The following is a 17,592-nucleotide window of genomic DNA, read 5'->3' on the forward strand; positions in this document are numbered from 1 at the left end:
GGTAGTCTGTCCATTCTTAGTCACTCAGGAGTCCAGGCTTTTGAAAGTTCCATCTGCATGTGTCTCCTTGATAAACCAGCACAGGGGAATCCCACAGGCTCTTAAGTGTTCTACCTGGAAATAACATGAGTTACCTCTGCTCATGTTTCATTGGACAAAATAGATCACATGGTCATGCCTAACTTCCATGTGCCTGGAAGGAGAGCCAGAATATTTGTGAACAGCCTCATTGGCTGCTCCCATCAGTTACACAGAAGAACTCACTTAAATACAGTTACTTATTTGTGATTCCTCCCAAGTTCTGAAGCGAATTCTAATCCATTAGCCTTCAGAAGATATGTGCATTTCCAAGCTCTTATTGGGCACTATTTTGTTTCAGAATGTCAGACTTAAGACTGTTCTTGGAGGACGGTATGGTGTAATGGTTAAAAGCAGGGCTCTGATGTTAGTTTGCTTGGGTTCAAGTGCTATTTCTACTGCTTGTTGGTTGTGTGATCTTTGGAAAGTTTCTTCTTTCTTTATCTTTTTATGCTTCATCAGTAAAATGGAGATAACAGCAACAACAACAATAATAGTATCATCTATCCCTATGGGGATAGCCCAGTGATTGAAACATATGGGCTCAAAGTACTATTTATTATTATTATTGGTTTGGGGGGTTAGTTACTAAATTTTGTCAAAATTAAGAGTTCAACAACTTTGAACACTTGGTTGGGATTTATCAAAGGAACAGGTTTCTGAAGAGGAAGGATTAGGGAGAGGGGCAAAACTTAGTGGGTGTTTTAAAGATTGTGGATTTTATTTGTACAGACTTGGGGCTGAGTTCTATCTCAAGTGCCAGATAGTGAGGCAGCCTTTGCTAAATTCCATTGCTTTCCTGGGCTTCAGCGTCATCTATAACAAATGGAGTTAAGAGCATCCATTTTTCAGAGTGGAGATAAAGATGATTAAGTCAGAGGGAATGGAAATAACTTCCATCGATGATCAAAAGTGTTAGTTTACTTCCATATTAAATTTCTGTTACTGGGTAACAAATTACCACAAACTTAGCTGCTTAAAATAGCACCCATTTATTATCTTACCGTTTCCATGGGTCAAGAGTCTGGGCAGAGCTTAGCTGGGTCTCACAGGCTGTAATCAAGGTGTCAGTCAGGGCTGGGGTCTCATATGAGGCTTGGGGTATTCCTCCAAGCTTATTCAGTTTGTTGGCCAAATTCAGTTTCTTGTGGTTGTGGGGCTGAGGCTCTCAACTCCTAGAGGCTGCCCCTTTCCACAGGCAGCTCACAGCATCACTCTCTGTTTCTCCTTGGAGGCCAAGGGGTGAATCTCTCTGAAACTTCACTTTCTTTTTTTTTTTCCAATTACTTAATTAATTTATTTTTGGCTGTGTTGGGTCTTCGTTTCTGTGCGAGGGCTTTCTCCAGTTGCGGCGAGCGGGGGCCACTCTTCATCGCGGTGCACGGGCCTCTCACCATCGCGGCCTCTCTTATTGCGGAGCACAAGCTCCAGATGCGCGCAGGCTCAGTGGTTGTGGCTCACGGGCTTAGTTGCTCCGCAGCATGTGGGATCTTCCCAGACCAGGGCTCGAACCCGTGTCCCCTGCATTGGCAGGCGGATTCTCAACCACTGCTCCACCAGGGAAGCCCCTGAAACTTCACTTTCTTTAAAGGACTCCCCTGATTAGGTCAGGCCCACCCTGGATGATCTGTCTTTTAACTCCTGGTAGACTGATTAGGGACCTTAATTACATCAGAAAATCCCTTCCCCTTTGCCACGTAACCTAATCACAGATTCTGACCACACTCAAGGAGAGATTATACAGGACATGGACAACAGAGGGTGGGAGTATTGGGGGCCATCTTAGAATTCTGCCTACTGAAACTTCCTTCCACCCAGACGAGCAGACATTGGTGGGGGAGGAGGGGTTATCACAGCTGCGTGCGTCCCAGAGGTTGAGAGAGCCTGGTGTTGGCCTAGGATGCAGGAGGCTGAGAGGTAAGTGTGAAAAACTTTGTCCAATTTGTGCTTTGTTGGGGCCGTGCTTTCCTAACCAGCCACAACCAAGGTAAGACCCGGTTGTTTAGATTCCTTTTCTCTCTTCCTCCCGAGGCAGTGTCTGCAGTCCCCCAGCCCTCCCCCTCCCAACCTAAGACCCACGAGCCATGAGCTGGAATCACGAGGTGCCATGATCAGAGCTGCAGGTGAGCAACAGGTGGGACCACAGGAACAGCAACACCCTTGATGCTTCTTCCCAATGGCTCCGCAGACTGCCAGCCAAGGAAAACAAGTCTTGGATGAAATAAAACTCAGAGAGAAGACGAATTTTTTTTTTTTAATTAATTTATTTATTTATGGCTGTGTTGGGTCTTCGTTTCTGTGCGAGGGCTTTCTCTAGTTGCGGCAAGTGGGGGCCACTCTTCATCGCGGTGCGTGGGCCTCTCACTATCGCGGCCTCTCTTGTTGCGGAGCGCAGGCTCAGTAATTGTGGCTCACGGGCCTAATTGCTCTGCGGCATGTGGGATCTTCCCAGACCAGGGCTCGAACCCGTGTCCCCTGCATTGGCAGGCAGATTCTCAACCACTGCGCCACCAGGGAAGCCCAGAAGACGAATTTTAAGTGGTGATTTTTTTTGGAATCTACCAGATGTCAGAGGCTCTTTGAAACAACACAAATGCTGTCTCATTTCCGCAGAAGGATGCCCAGAGAAGCTAGTGTGAGGTTCAAGAACCAAATTACCAACCACCTGTGCAGAAAAACAGTCTCTTCGTGCTCACGGGGCCGTGGGGTACACTTAATAACAAGTGATATAGAAGTCAAGCTTGGCTAGACATAAAAAGCCACTAACCCTGAGGTCTCTAGGTTCTCAGCCAAAGCTTGAGTGTAACGAGGTTATTGCCAGGGAGCAAGTTGAGAGGGTCACTTCGAGACTGCTTTGGGCTGGCCTGTGATAGATGCCCACAGCTCCCCTAATGGAACTGCAGGGAAGGAAGCACCTGGTGACATCTTGATCAGCCCCAGAGCCCCCTTCCCTCCCTCTGCAAATGCAGCTCCTTCTGGGCTTTGAAACACACTCTTGTCAATAGCTGTCCCACAGAAGGGACGGAAATTGCTTGCTTGTACATCACTGCCAGGCAGGATGGGGAAGGACCCTCCTCTCTCAACAAAAAGGGTGGCATGATAGAGTAAGGTGGAAGGTCAATTTGGATTATGAAGTATTCTTAGAATTGATGCAGCTCTAAAGGAGGAGGGAGGGCCCCAGCCGTCCTGGGTTGGGAATGACATTGATAAAGCCGGTGTCACCCATGGGATACAGATTAGAAGAAGCCTTTGTCCTCACCCAATGCTAAATGGGCTGCCTGTGTGATGAACTAAAATTCAGAGTGGGGAAACAATTGCAAAAGCCCACGTATCATCGAGCTTGTTGATAAATGTTAATGAGACAGGAGCAAACACTGAGATGGGGCAGTATTGATTAAGAAAGGAAATAAAAAGTGCCGAGCAGTTCCTGACATTTTGTTTAAAGTGTCTCTTACCACAGCATACAATCCTTGTAAACCTTTGCTGTGATACATGTTATTGTGTCCCCCTCTTCTTCCCTGCTCTCTGCCTTCCATTCATTCTGTTGCTCATTCATTCATTCATTTATTCATTCATTTAACAAATATCTGAGTTCCTACATACATATCCACATAGTGCTACATACTAGAGTTAAAATAGTGAACAAACTCCCTCTGGGAGTTTACGGACAGTGGTAGGAGAGATACTCTAAAAGGCAACTTCAAGGCATGGCATGTAGCTTGGGAAAAGACAAGGGCCCCTTAATGGGGGACTTGGGGTGAGAAGGCTTCCCAGGGGAAGTGATGGCTGGGCTGAGACTGAGATGGGGGCCTGGAGGAGGAATGCTGAAAAGCATCCCTGCAAAGGGTCAGGGGACAGAGCTTCCCAAGGTTGTGGTGGGCAGCTGCGATGGGCAGGGAGAAGGGTAAGAAATGAGGCAGAGGGAAGTGTGGTTAGTGGTGTACACAGTGGGTTAAATTGTGTCCCCTGAAAAGATATGTCCAAGTCCTAACACCCGGCACCTGTGAATGTGGCCTTATTTGGAAATGGGGTCTTTGCAGATGCAATCAAGTTAAGGTGCGATCATACTGGATTGGGAGTAGGGAGTTCTAATCCAATGACTAGTCTTCACAAGACAAAGAAGAGGGAGATTTAGATCTAGAGACACAAAGATACAGGGAGAAGGGAATGTGTGATAAAGGCAAAGACTGGAGTGATGCAGCTACAAGCCAAGGATGTCCTGGCTCCTCACCAGGAGCCACCAGCAGCTGGAAGAGGGAGGAAGGAGTCTTCCCTAGAATCTTCAGAGGGAGCACAGTCCTGTTGGCACCTTGATTTTGGACTTCTGCATCCAGAACTGTGATAGAATTAATTTCTGTTGTCTTAAGCCTACTTGTTTTCTATAGCAGCCACGGGAAACCAACACAGAGGGGTGGAACGTGTGCGGGGAACATACCTGTTCCTCCAGTTTCTACGAGGAGGAAAGCTGTGTAAACACCAGAAATGTGATATCGGGAGTTGTTGACTCCATTGCCCACGGGACTGGATGGGGCTGGGGGCAAACAGAGGCCCCACCAGGAGGTACAGCCACCCCTCTGCTTCGGTTGACTGCCGTGTGGTATGATTTTTTAGTAGAAGTTAGAAATCAGATTTTTAAAAATACGTGGAAATCCTCATTTAAAAATATTGGCAGCTAGTTAACAAAAATGTAAAAACAGTGTGCAGGCAAAACCAAACAGGTGTGCAGCTCTGATTTGGACTGTGGTCTAACCATCTAAGACCTCATGAGAGAAGTTTCAAAGTAAGTGAAATTATCTATGTAAATTGCCAAACACAATTCTGTTTGTTTCGGGACAGTATAAAATTGACCGATTTCCCGTTAATATGGAAAAAAACATATACTGGAGAGGAGCTGGGTGCTATCTCCAGGGAGACCTGGAATGAGCCTCACAGAGACAGCAGAGGTCTATTATCCCCCCACCCCCAAACTTTCTGAGGCAGGGTCCCTCCATATGAAGAGGATTTCAGGCCCTATTCTGAGGACAGTGGGACCTCAGACTTTAATGTGTACATACAAATCGCATAAGGATCTTACTAAAATGCAGATTCCGATTCAGTGGGTCTGCGGGAGCGGGGGAGGGGGCTGAGGTTCTGCATTTCTGACGAGATCCTGAGTAGGTGCTGATGACGATGCTGCTGGCCAGAGGACCTCGCTTTGAGCAATGAAGTTTTCAAGGCACTGTGCACATCAGAGGAGAAATTCCTCAGCTCTGACACGCATTGAATGTAGCCTGTCTGCCCATTGTCTGGAGACAGATGAGGGGATAAGCAGAAAAGGTGGAAACTACCTTCACTTTCAGAAGCAGGGGGTAGGGAGAGTCGCTCAAGGTGACAGAAAGGTTTGGGAGAGGTTCTTCTTGCTGCCTTTGGCTCAGGAGATGGAGCGGGAAAAGAGTGAGTCTGATAGAGAGGAAGCAAAGGCATCTGGGGAACCAGCTGCCCTCCCCGAACCAAATTCCGAGTTCATCCTGGTGGAACACTGCTGTCTCTCTTTCTCACCCAGGCCTGTGGCGTCTGGCCTCTCTTCTCGTGCAAACATTTTTCTTTGCATTACTGGAAAAATTGGACCCACAGACTGAATCCACCTTCGGGCAGTTTAACTTGCGTGACCAGCACTTATTCAGCAGATAATCACCAGCCTCATTAACCTTGGCTCATTCTCAAGAGGGTGTTTTTTTTTTTTATCGGGGGGAGAGTTGGTGGTAGTTGTAGTGGTGGTGGAATGTATGAATTATTCTTTGATAATTTCTGGAGTGTGTCGGGAGCAGGGTCATTAATTTTGTTGAGTCAACACAGCTGGTGTTCCAAGACCTGTTTGTTGGTGTTGTTGATGTGTGCATGTGTGTGTATCATGTGAGGTCACATGTACACATTTGTTTTAAAAGCTGACTAGTGACCTCTCCCTGGAGGCGTCTCTTACCCACCTGGTGTTGCCAGGAGATATGAAAACTAATGCCTTGGGTTCTATTAGCATTGTGTTTCTCAAAACAGGGTCCTTTGTCCACCTGCATCAAATCACCTGGAGAGTGTGCTAAAGTGCAGATTCCTGGGCACCATGAGGGACCTGCTATATTAGAATCTCTGGTGCTGGAGCCCAGGAATCTGCATTTTTTCAAACCCTCCCTGGTGACTCTGATGTACAGAATCTGGAGAATCACTGCTATAGGTGAGACTCACAGGGTTCATTCTGCATGTCTGCTGGGCCATCCCACCTACCTTTGGGTGGTTGTCTTGATTATACTTGTATTTTATATTACAAAGCACTTGTTTCTCCCAGATCACTGGGTTGACATTCTAAATGAACACTGTGGCCCAGTGGAGTGACCTTTGCTGCTCACCTTCATGTCCTCATATTCTGTCGACAGCCCTGGTTATCAGCTGGGTACTCCCTCAAGACCCCACAGCTTGTAGGTGGTGGAGTCAGGATTCCACCCCCAGCAACCTGGCTTCGAAGTCTGCTCTCTTGTCCACTATAGCATGTGGCTGTTGCAGACACTCCTGTGTACACAGAGCTTCTTCTTGCACCCATGACCACCTGCTTAGTTGTACAGGGGGTAGACCAGATGTACCAGGAAGTTACCACACCGGGAACATCCTCAGCCAACCACAGGCAGCTTCCTTCCAGAACCCAGCTTCCTTCCACTTCAGGAGACAAGGTTCTGAGACTCGCTCCAGGTTGTTTCCCTGAGTTTCCCAGTGTGACTGAGCCCCAGTTGCCCATAGTAGGGACCTGCTCATCACACCTCCTGTATTGGCTTCCTCACTATCTCACATCCCTACTCCCCAGTCGTGTTTCTTAGGATCACCTCCCAGATCAACTACTTGTACCCAAACCCTTATCTCAAGGGGTCTGCTTCTGGGACATCGTCTGCTTAAACTGCCTTAAGCATATCATCTCATTTAATCTTCACATCAGCCTTGCCCAGTAGGAACCATCATGCCCCACTTTATAGATGAAGAAATGGGGGCTTAGTGAATTGAAGCCACTTGGCCAAGCCAGGACTGGAACCCAGGTCTGTTGGCACCAATGCCCAAACTCTCAGCCTGTACTTTGTACGGTGTTTTTAGGTAAGTGGTGGGTGGTACGTGGCGTGTGTTGGGTTGGGCGAGTTCTGATCTTCTCTTGCCACACCTGCCACCCTCTGAGCCGAGAGGGCATTCATGGTGCACCTCTTTAAACTTACAGTATGGGTACAGAAGGCAAGAATCCTGACATCAGGCACCACGCCCCGTGTTGAGCCAGTGTGCCTACCTTGGGCCCAGCTTACTTGTGTCCAAACCTTTTGATAACTATGTGGGCTGAACTTGGCAGAGCGAACCCCAGGCAAGATAGACTCTTTCTGGTGGAGCCCCCTGCTCCCCACTGCCCTTGGCCTAAGCACTGCCGCCAACCCCCAACCCCTGTGAGCCGACCTCTGGGTCCCAGCAAAATCCTTCTGTCAAAACCGACTTTTCCTGGTTGGAAGGCTTGCAGGGTTTTTGTCTTGATCGATTTCAAGTCTGTGATCTTGTTTGTGGCTGCCTGGGTGGTTCCCAAGGTCTGCCTTCATGTTAGAATTTTGCACTTGAGCCCACAGGCTATTCTGTCAAGAGCAGAATTTCTATTTTAAAAGAAGTAAATAAATAAACCGCTCCGGAATGGTAATAAACTTCCAGAGTCTCCTGGGGTCCAGTCTCTCACTTGCTCATTTGGTGAATTCAGCAAGTTCTTGGGCACCAGAGGTATGAGGCAGTGAAGTCACACAATCACTGGGCAAATATCTTTGGAGTATTAATATTTGCGGGCCTGTGAATGTGTAATCACATTGACGAGAAGTGCTACTGTGGAAAAGAAATGGTGATTAGAGAGAGAATAAGAGTGGGCCAAATTTTATCACTGTTACTGGGTTTGTTGTATAGATTATTACAGAATTTATAGAGTTCATAATTAAATCATTATAGATCTTGTAATTATTATGCATAATAATAAGTATAGATGATTCTCCATGCTTAGTAATACAAAGCACACATACACGTACAAATAAGTGGGATTATACTGTATATATTATTCTTCAATTTGCTGCTTCTTTTAATATAGAATATATCATGAACATCTTTCCAAGACAGTGCAGAAAGACTGCCTCATTAAAAAAAAACTCCTTGTGACAGAAACTTTCAAACATAAACAAAAGTAGAATAGTGAGATGAATCCCCCTTTACCCAACTCAACAATGATCAACTCTTGACCAAACATATTTCATCTAGATGCCCCCTCCATACGCTTCCCCCATTCCCACATTATTTTAAAGAAAATCGCAAACGTTGTATCACTGAATTTATAAATATCTCAGTGTACCTTATTCCTTTTTAACTATTATTTAATATTCACTGATAAACATACCATAACTTATTTATCCTGTCTCCTGTCGATGGGCATTTCAGCTGTGTTTAATCTAGATAAAGACACATTTTCTAGTTGCAAAGTGAATTAAATGAAAGTATTTTCTCCTCCTCTGAAGGGGACCTTACACTGAGGACGCAGACTGTCTAGACTTGTAAAACGACAGCTCACTTCGTTGTTGCCTCTTGCCATCCCAGACCCAGTGGAGAGAAAGGAACAGGTCTCTGAGCCAGGAAGGAAGGGAGGAGGTGTGCTGGCCATGGTGTGGGGGTGAGGTGGTCATCCCCACAGCCTGGTCAGGGAGGCACAGCAGTTTCACCAGTGGGTCCCAGCTAGTGTTAGGGCCATGGAATAGACTTGAGTGTTGTAGATTCCTGGGGCTGCTGCAACAAATCACCATAACTGGGTGGCTTAAAACAACAGAAATCGATTCTCTCACAGTTCTGAAGTCCAGAAGTACGGAATTAAGGTGTTGCCATGATCATGCTCCCTTGGAAGGCTCTGGGGAGAATCCTTTCTTGCCTCTTCCAGATTCTGATGGCTCCTGGCAATCTGTGGCTTGTGGCTGCATCACCTCAATTCCTGCCTCTGTCTTCATATGGCCTTCTTCCCTACATATCTCTATGTCCTTTTCTTATAAGGACACTGTCATTGGACTTAGGGCCCACCCTAATAATCTCATCTCAATTCTTACCTTAATTATATCTGCAAAGACCCTATTTCCAAATAAGGTCATATTCTGAGGTTGGGGGTAAATGTGATTATTTTTGGGGGATACTCTTCAACCTACTACAGGAATTGTCCTGGTATTTCCAAGTGCCCAGGCAAAAGGCCAAGACTTTTCTGAGGCTGAATGGGTGCTACAGGCCAGGCCACAGAGCAGTTAGGGCACATTCACCTGCAAGCAACCAAGAACCCACCTCTTGGCACGTGATTGGGAAGATCCACAAGAAGCCTAGAGGTTGGTGTTTCTGGGGATGGTTCAGAAGTTCCATGATGTCAGGGCTCTGAGATGGGGATTCTGCCATTCTCTTGGCTTTTCCCCCATGGTTATAAGATGGCTGCTGTGGCTCAAGCAGGAAATCTTTATAGAGCTCCATGCAAAGGTCTGGAGAGAGAGAGAGGGAGGGAGGGAAGAAGGAGGAGGTGGGAGAAGTGGAGGAGGAGGGGGAGGAGGAGAGAAGAAGAAGAAATGAGATTAGTCTTTCTATGAAGGAGTAGATATCTTCCCAGGAGACATCCCCTTGCATCCCATTGGTCAAGACTGGGTCACGTGGCTGCCCCTAGCTGCAAGGGAGGCTGGGAAAGCAAGCATCTCTTTTGGTCAACCTCTGTAGATGGAGCTAAGAGAGTAAGAAAGAGCAGAGGAGGGACCTCTACCTATGGATGAACAACCCCCCCCCAACTCTTCCAAATAAATTTCCAACTAATGCATTGTGCTCTTCTATGTCACTATATTCAGTCTCCCCACTGCAAGAAAGTCCTGTCATCTTGTTATCTCTCAAGATCTACGTGCATGAAATCAATCGATGTGATACACCATATTAACAAATAGAAGGATAAAAACCATATGATAATCTCAATAGATGCAGAAAAAGCTTTTGACAAAATTCAACGCCCATTTATGATAAAAACTCTCCAGAAAGTGGGCATAGAGGGAACCTATCTCAACATAATAAAAACCATATATGACAAACCCACAGCCAACGTCATTCCCAATGGTGAAAAACTGAAAGCATTTCCTCTAAGATCAGGAACAAGATAAGAGTGTCCACTCTCACCAATATTATTCAACATAGTTTTGGAAGTTTTAGCCACAGCAATCAGAGAAGAAAAAGAAATAAAAGGAATCCAAATCAGAAAAGAAGAAGTAAAATTGTCACTGTTTGCATATGACATTATACTATACATAGAAAATCCTAAAGATGCCACCAGAAAACTACTAGAGCTAATCAATGAATTTGGTAGAGTAGCAGGATACAAAATTAATGCACAGAAATCTCTTGCATTCCTATACACTAATGATGAAAAATCTGAAAGAGAAATTAAGGAAACACTCCCATTTACCATTGCAACAAAGAGAATAAAATACCTAGGAATAAACCTACCTAAGGAGACGAAAGACCTGTATGCAGAAAACTATAAGACACTGATGAAAGAAATCAAAGATGATACAAACAGATGGAAAGATATACTATGTTCTTGGATTGAAAGAATCAACTTTGTGAAAATGACTATACTACCCAAAGCAATCTGTAGATTCAATGCAATCCCTATCAAATTACCAATGGCATTTTTTCACAGAACTAGAACAAAAAATTTTACAATTTGTATGGAAACACAAAAGACCCTGAATAGCCAAAGCAATCTTGAGAAAGAAAAACGGAGCTGGAGGAATCAGGTTCCCTGACTTCAGATTATACTACAAAGCTACAGTAATCAAGACAGTATGGTACTGGCACAAAAACAGAAATATAGATCAATGGAACAGGATAGAAAGCCCAGAGGTAAACCCACGCACACATGGTTACCTTATCTTTGACAAAAGAGGCAGGAATATATAATGGAGAAAAGACAGCCTCTTCAGTAAGTGGTGCTGGGAAAACTGGACAGCTACATGTAAAAGAATGAAATTAGAATACTTCCTAACACCATACACGAAAATAAACTCAAAATGGATTAAAGACCTAAATGTAAGGCAAGACACTATCAAACTCTTAGAGGAAAACATAGGCAGAACACTCTATGACATAAATCACAGCAAGATCTTTTTTGACCCACCTCCTAGAGAAATGGAAATAAAAACAAAAATAAACAAATGAAACAATGAAAACTAATGAAACGTAAAGGTTTTGCACAGCAAAAGAAACCATAAACAGGATGAAAAGACAACACTCAGAATGGGAGAAAATATTTGCAAATGAAGCAACTGACAAAGGATTAATCTCCAGAATATACAAGTATCTCATGCAGCTCAATATCAGAAAAACAAACAACACAATCCAAAAATGGGTAAAAGACCTAAATAGACATTTCTCCGAAGTAGACATACAGATTGCCAGCAAACACATGAAAAGTTGCTCAACATCACTAATCATTAGAGAAATGCAAATCAAAACAACAATGAGGTATCACCTCACACTGGTCAGAATGGCCATCATCAAAAAATCTACAAACAGTAAGTGCTGGAGAGGGTGTGGTGAAAAGGGAACCCTCCTGCACTGTTGGTGGGAGTGTAAATTGATACAGCCACTATGAGGAACAGTAAGGTGGTTCCTTAAAAAACTAAAAAGAGAACTACCATATGACCCAGCAATCCCACTACTGGACATATACCCTGAGAAAACCATAATTCAAAAAGAGTCATGTACCACAGTGTTCATTGCTGCACTATTTACAATAGCCAGGTGATGGAAGCAACCTAAATGTCCATCGACAGATGAATGGGTAAAGAAGATATGGCATATATACACAATGGAATATTACTCAGCCATAAAAAGGAACGAAATTGAGTTATTTGTAATGAGGTGGATGGACCTAGAGTCTGTCATACCGAGTGTAGTAAGTCAGAAAGAGAAAAACAAATACTGTTTGCTAATGCACATATATGGAATCTAAAAAAACGGTATTGATGAACCTAGTGGCAGGGCAGGAATAAAGATGCAGACGTAGAGAACAGACTTGAGGACACAGAGTGGGAAGGGGAAGCTGGGACGAAGTGAGAGAGTTGCCTTGACATATATACACTACCAAATGTAAAATGGATGGCTAGTGGGAAGCTGCTGCATAGCACAGGGAGATCAGCTCGATGTTTTGTGATGACCTAGAGGGGTGGGATAGGGAGAGTGGAGGGAGGCTCAAGAGGGAGGGGATATGGGGATATATGTATACATATAGCTGATTCACTTTGTTGTACAGCAGAAACTAATTCAACATTGTAAAGCAATTATACTCCGATAAAGATATTAAAAAAAAAAAGATCTACATGCATCAACACATGTCAAGGATTGTCTCATTACGAGGCAGCTTCTGTTTGGAGGGCTCCTGCCCCAAGGAGGGGGACTTTCTGGAGAAACCCTATTATATCAGTAGCTTTAGGTTCTTTCCCCCCACAGTTAAGACTGTGCTGAAATGAACATCCTTGTCCATAAATATTTGTACATCCATGATTGTATTTTGGTGGGTTGCATTTCCGGATGTGGGATTGCTGTGTTGGAATACATACCTCGTGCATTCTTTTTTTTTTAAAATAAATTTATTTATTTATTTTTGGCTGCATTGGGTCTTCGTTGCTGTGTACGGGCTTTCTCTAGTTGCGGTGAGCGGGGGCTACTCTTTGTTGCGGTGTGCGGGCTTCTCATTGTGGTGGCTTCTCTTTGCTGTGGAGCACAGGCTCTAGGCACACGGGCTGCAGTAGTTGTGGCACGCGGGCTTAGTAGTTGTGGTTCGTGGGCTCTAGAACGCAGGCTCAGTAGTTGTGGCACACCGGCTTAGTTGCTCCGCAGCATGTGGGATCTTCCTGGACCAGGGCTCAAACCCCTGTCCACTGCATTGGCAGGCTGATTCTTAACCACTGTGCCACCAGGGAAGTCTCATACCCTGTGCATTCTTGGTGGGAGCTTTCTCTAGGGCCGGATGCAGATCCCACTTGCTCATCTTCAAGCTGACAGTAGCCCACGGTTTTCAGGGAAAGCTGAGCAGGAATATGCATGTCCCTTGCTTCCCTCTCAAATCCATTATCTCTGCCCGCCGTGCCTTCCCTGTTTTGGCAGCTAGGTTCTCTGATGACTCTGGAGCTGTTGTATACATTATTTATACATCTTTTTATATCACCTACTGTGGCACCAGCTGGGGACAGCAAATACTACAAACATGGCACCAATAAAAAAGAATGTGTAATCAGTCTTTAAAAATTCCTTCTTGTCTGCCAAGGGCAGCACGTGAGGGTGGAAAGTGAGCAGCTGGCTGGTCCTTGCTAATTTTGAGGCGGCTTCACTCAGAAAATGATTTCTGCTTCACCATCATTCTCTCCCTGACCTCTGGAAGAGGCAGATCCCAGGAACCCAGCAGATTTTATGGGGAGGGTGTACATGTCTGATCCCATGAGGGGAAAAATAATTTTTAAAAACACATTATACCTTCACCATAAGTGGGGGGGTATTATTACTGGCTCTGTCTCTCAGATGCTGACAGAGAAGTGGGGCTTTTTGGTTATTGCTTATTTTTTTCCTTCCATTTTGTTTTATCGAGACATAATATTTACACAGTAAAGTGCACTCATCTTAAATGTGCCATTTGTTGATTTTTTTTACACATGTGTACACCGTTGTTGTGGGTTGGATTGTGTCCTCACAAAAACTATGTTGAAATCCTAACCCACAGGACCTCAGCATGTGACCTGATTTGGTAACAGGGTTGTTGCAGATATAATTAGTTAGGATGAGGTCATAGTGGATTGGGGTGGGCCCTTAGTCCAGTATGACTGGTGTCCCTGTAAGAAGAGAGAAATTTGGGCACACGCACAAACACACACACACACACACACACACACACACACACACACACGGAGAAGGCTATGTGAAGATGAAAGCACAGATTGAGATGATGCCTCTATGAACTAAGAAGTCAAGATTGCTGGCAACCACCAGAAGCTTGAAGGGAGGCATGGAAAGATTTCTCCCCTAGGGCCACTGGAGAGAGAGCACGGCCCTGCTGACATCTTTGTCTCAGACTTCTGGCCTCCAGAACTCTGAGACCGCAAATTTCTGTTGTCTTAAACTGCCCGCTTTGCGGTACTTTGTTGTGGTAGCTTAGCAAGCTGATATCCCGTGTAACCACCAGGGAGATGCAGATACAGTATATTTTCAGCACCCAGACATTTCTCTTGGGCTCCTGCCCAGATCATCACCTCCTACTCCACTGAGGTAACCATCTATTTTGATTTCTACGGTCATTGATCTGTTTTGCCTGTTCTTAAACTTTGTATAACTGAAATCATCCAGTAGTAACTCTTCTGTGTCTGGCTTCTTTCACTCAGCGTCATGTCTGCGAGATTCCTCGTCCTGCTGTATGTGGAGATTACTGCTGATTTTTCCCATAAACATTTACTAATCACCTACGATGTGCTGGGTGCTGTGTTGGGCCCTGAGGCTAGGTGGCCCATAGGGCTTCCTTGTCCAGTTTGGAAGAGAGAATTAGACTTGTAAACCACTCACCGTGAGATGGTGTGGATGCTTGCTGATTGGGGGGACGGGCTAGGAGAGCCTGCAGAGCACAGGGGAGCCGGGCAAGTATCCACAAAGGAGGTAGGATGCCCATGCTGGACATTCTGGGATTGTGGACTGGCTGGAGTTGGAGGCATGGAGTAGGGCTGCAGCGTGTGGGCAGGGGGCTGTGAGGGGTCCGGTGTGGCTCAGGAATCAAGTCTTGTAGGAGAACGAGAGGGATTTAGCGACTGGCAAACTACAGTCCAAACAGGCCGACAACTTGCTTTTGTAAATATAGTTTTATTGGAACACAGTCACGTCCATTCCTTTACATATGGTGTTTGGCCGCTTTTGTGCTACAAGTGCAGCCTTGAGTAATTGTGATAGGCTGTGTGGCCCACAAAACGTAAAGTATTTACTATTTGGTCCTTTACAAAAAAAAAAAAAAAATACATGAGCTCTGGTCTAGTGTATGTCAGGAGCCATACAATTTCGCTTCAGTTATATCCCTGTTTAATAACCACCGCAGATCTGCAAGGGAGCCATTGTTGCTCCCTTATCTTAAAGACGAGGATCCTTTGGCTCAGAGAGGTAAAGTGATTTTTTAAAAAATCTTTTCATTGAAGTATAGTTGATTTACCATGTTGTGTTAGTTTCTGCTGTACAGCAAAGTGATTCAGTTATATATACATATATATATATCCACTCTTTTTAAGATTCTTTTCCCATATAGGTCATTAGAGAGTACTGAGTAGAGTTCCCTGTGCTATACAGTAGGTCCTTATTGGTTATCTATTTTATATATAGTAGTGTGTATATGTCAATCCCAATCTCCCAATTTATCCCTCCCCTCCCTTTTTGCCCCTGGTAACCATAAGTTTGTTTTCTACATAACATCTGTGACTCTATTTCTGTTTTGTAAGTAAGTTCTTTTGTATAATTTTTTTTAGATTCCACATATAAGTGATATCGTATGGTATTTGTCTTTCTCTGTCTGACTTACTTCACTTAGTGTGATAATCTCTAGGTCCATCCATGTTGGTACAAATGGCATTATTTCATTCCTTTTTATGGCTGAGTAATATTCCATTGTATATAAGTACCACATCTTCTTTAGGTAAAGTGATTTTTTTAAGGTCACAAATGAGCAATAGGAGGAACCTGAGTTCAAAGGAGCTTTTCCAGAGTAACTGGAATCTCTCCAACATTCAGAGATCATTGGAGGAAGTAGGTGGAGGCCAGATTGTGGAGAGTCAGGCATGCATTTTTTATCTTTGGAGAATGGGGAAACACTGAAGGTTCTTAAGGAAAGGAATGGTGTGATCAGACAGTCTGAGACTGTCACATCCAAGCCCTTTGCTGGGTGTGGGGTCCAGGACTCATCAGGCAGGGTTTGCACTCATCCATGAAAGTCTTCTCAGGAGGGTCATTCATTTGGGAAAGGAGAGAACGTGCTGACCAATATCCCGCATTTCTGAGTTAGGCCTTGGTGCTGGGGGTCTCTCTTGACATAGCCTTGAGGATGGCGGGTAGAGAGGAGAGGCGTTTATCAACCCAGTGCCTGGATTTAGATCTCAGCATATGTTGTATGTCATTCACTGCACAGTGTGTTACTACACACCATCTCATCTCATCCTCATCACAGACCAATAGGCGGGTGCTGTTACCAGCCCTTCTGTGCAGATGGAGAGGAAGAGAGTCTGGTCCCTCAGAACCTAGATTAGTGGCTTCAGGGCCTGCAGGGAGAGGGGCATGGGGAGTGACTGCTAATAGGTATGGGGTTTCTTTTGAGGTGAAGAAAATGTTCTGGAATTAGATAGGGGCGATGGTTGCATAACTTTGTGAATATACTAAAAACTACTGAAGTGTATACTTTAAGAGGGTGAATTTTCACTACTATATTTAAAATAGATAACTAACAAGGACCTACTGTATAGCACAGGGAACTCAGCTCAATATTCTGTAATTGCCTAAATGGGAAAAGAATTTGAAAGAGAATGGATACTTGCATGGGTATAACTGAATCACTTTGCTGTAACTAACACATCATTGTTAATCAACTACACTCCAGTGTCAACTATACTGCAATGTAAAATAAAAATTAAAAAAAAAGAAAATACTTATTAATAAAAGAGGGTGATTATTACAATAAGAACAACAACACTAATAAAAGACTCTCAACCATGATGACACAAGGAGTATTGTCAGGGCCAAGGTTGAACTCAGGCTGTTTCCAGGGTCCAATACCGTCCTTTCCAGATCCTTATCCACCCATGTCATACCTAAGAAACCCCAAATTACTAGTTTTATATGCTTCAGAGGGGAAACATATATGGATCCAGGAGATGGTGGGGCAGAGTGGTTGAATCGCTGGATGGAAGCCCAGCTCTGCCACGCATCAGCGGTGCCTCGGTTTCCCCATTTGGCAAAGTGGTTGGTAGAAACAATACCGATCTCATAGGGTTGCTGAGAGGAGTAAATGAGTTAATACAAGTGATATATTCTGAAGTGTGTCTGGCTGGTAGCAAGTGCTGAGTAAATGTTCTCCTGTCTCTTTCTGGGTTGTCAGGAATCTCAGTCTGGACCTGGCTCATAGTCTTTGAGCTTGGGCGTGCCTGCAGCTGCCTCCTCTTGGTTGTCCAAGAGATCAGGCTGATGCTGTGGTCCAGGTACAAAGGTGAGGGGAGAGAAACCCCCCCGGGACTGATAACACTAGACCAACCTTTGTTCTTGGGTCAGTTCTCCACCGCCCTGATTTTGAGCACGATAGAAGTAAGGCTTAAAAAATCTGATGGTACGGGTGTTGGGGGGGAGGTCACATAATAATTGTAGTGAGTTTTAATATTCAAATTAGAATTTGAGTGAACTTGGATAATCAAAAACTTTTGA

At 44.6% G+C, this 17,592-nt stretch overlaps 1 long non-coding RNA gene across 2 annotated transcripts in view; it reads left to right on the forward strand.

Moving 5' to 3' along the window:
* Positions 1 to 16,851, forward strand: part of LOC309614216 — a 52,086-nt gene extending 35,235 nt beyond the window's left edge. For both annotated transcript variants that reach the window (XR_014236079.1, XR_014236080.1), the window contains one exon: positions 2,110 to 16,851. This is a non-coding gene — a long non-coding RNA (uncharacterized lncRNA). The remainder of the gene's footprint in view (positions 1 to 2,109) is intronic.
* The last annotated feature ends 741 nt before the right edge of the window (positions 16,852 to 17,592 follow it).

This window comes from Balaenoptera borealis, assembly GCF_965194805.1.
Source record: "Balaenoptera borealis genome assembly, chromosome: 16".
Classification (NCBI taxonomy): Eukaryota; Metazoa; Chordata; class Mammalia; order Artiodactyla; family Balaenopteridae; genus Balaenoptera; species Balaenoptera borealis.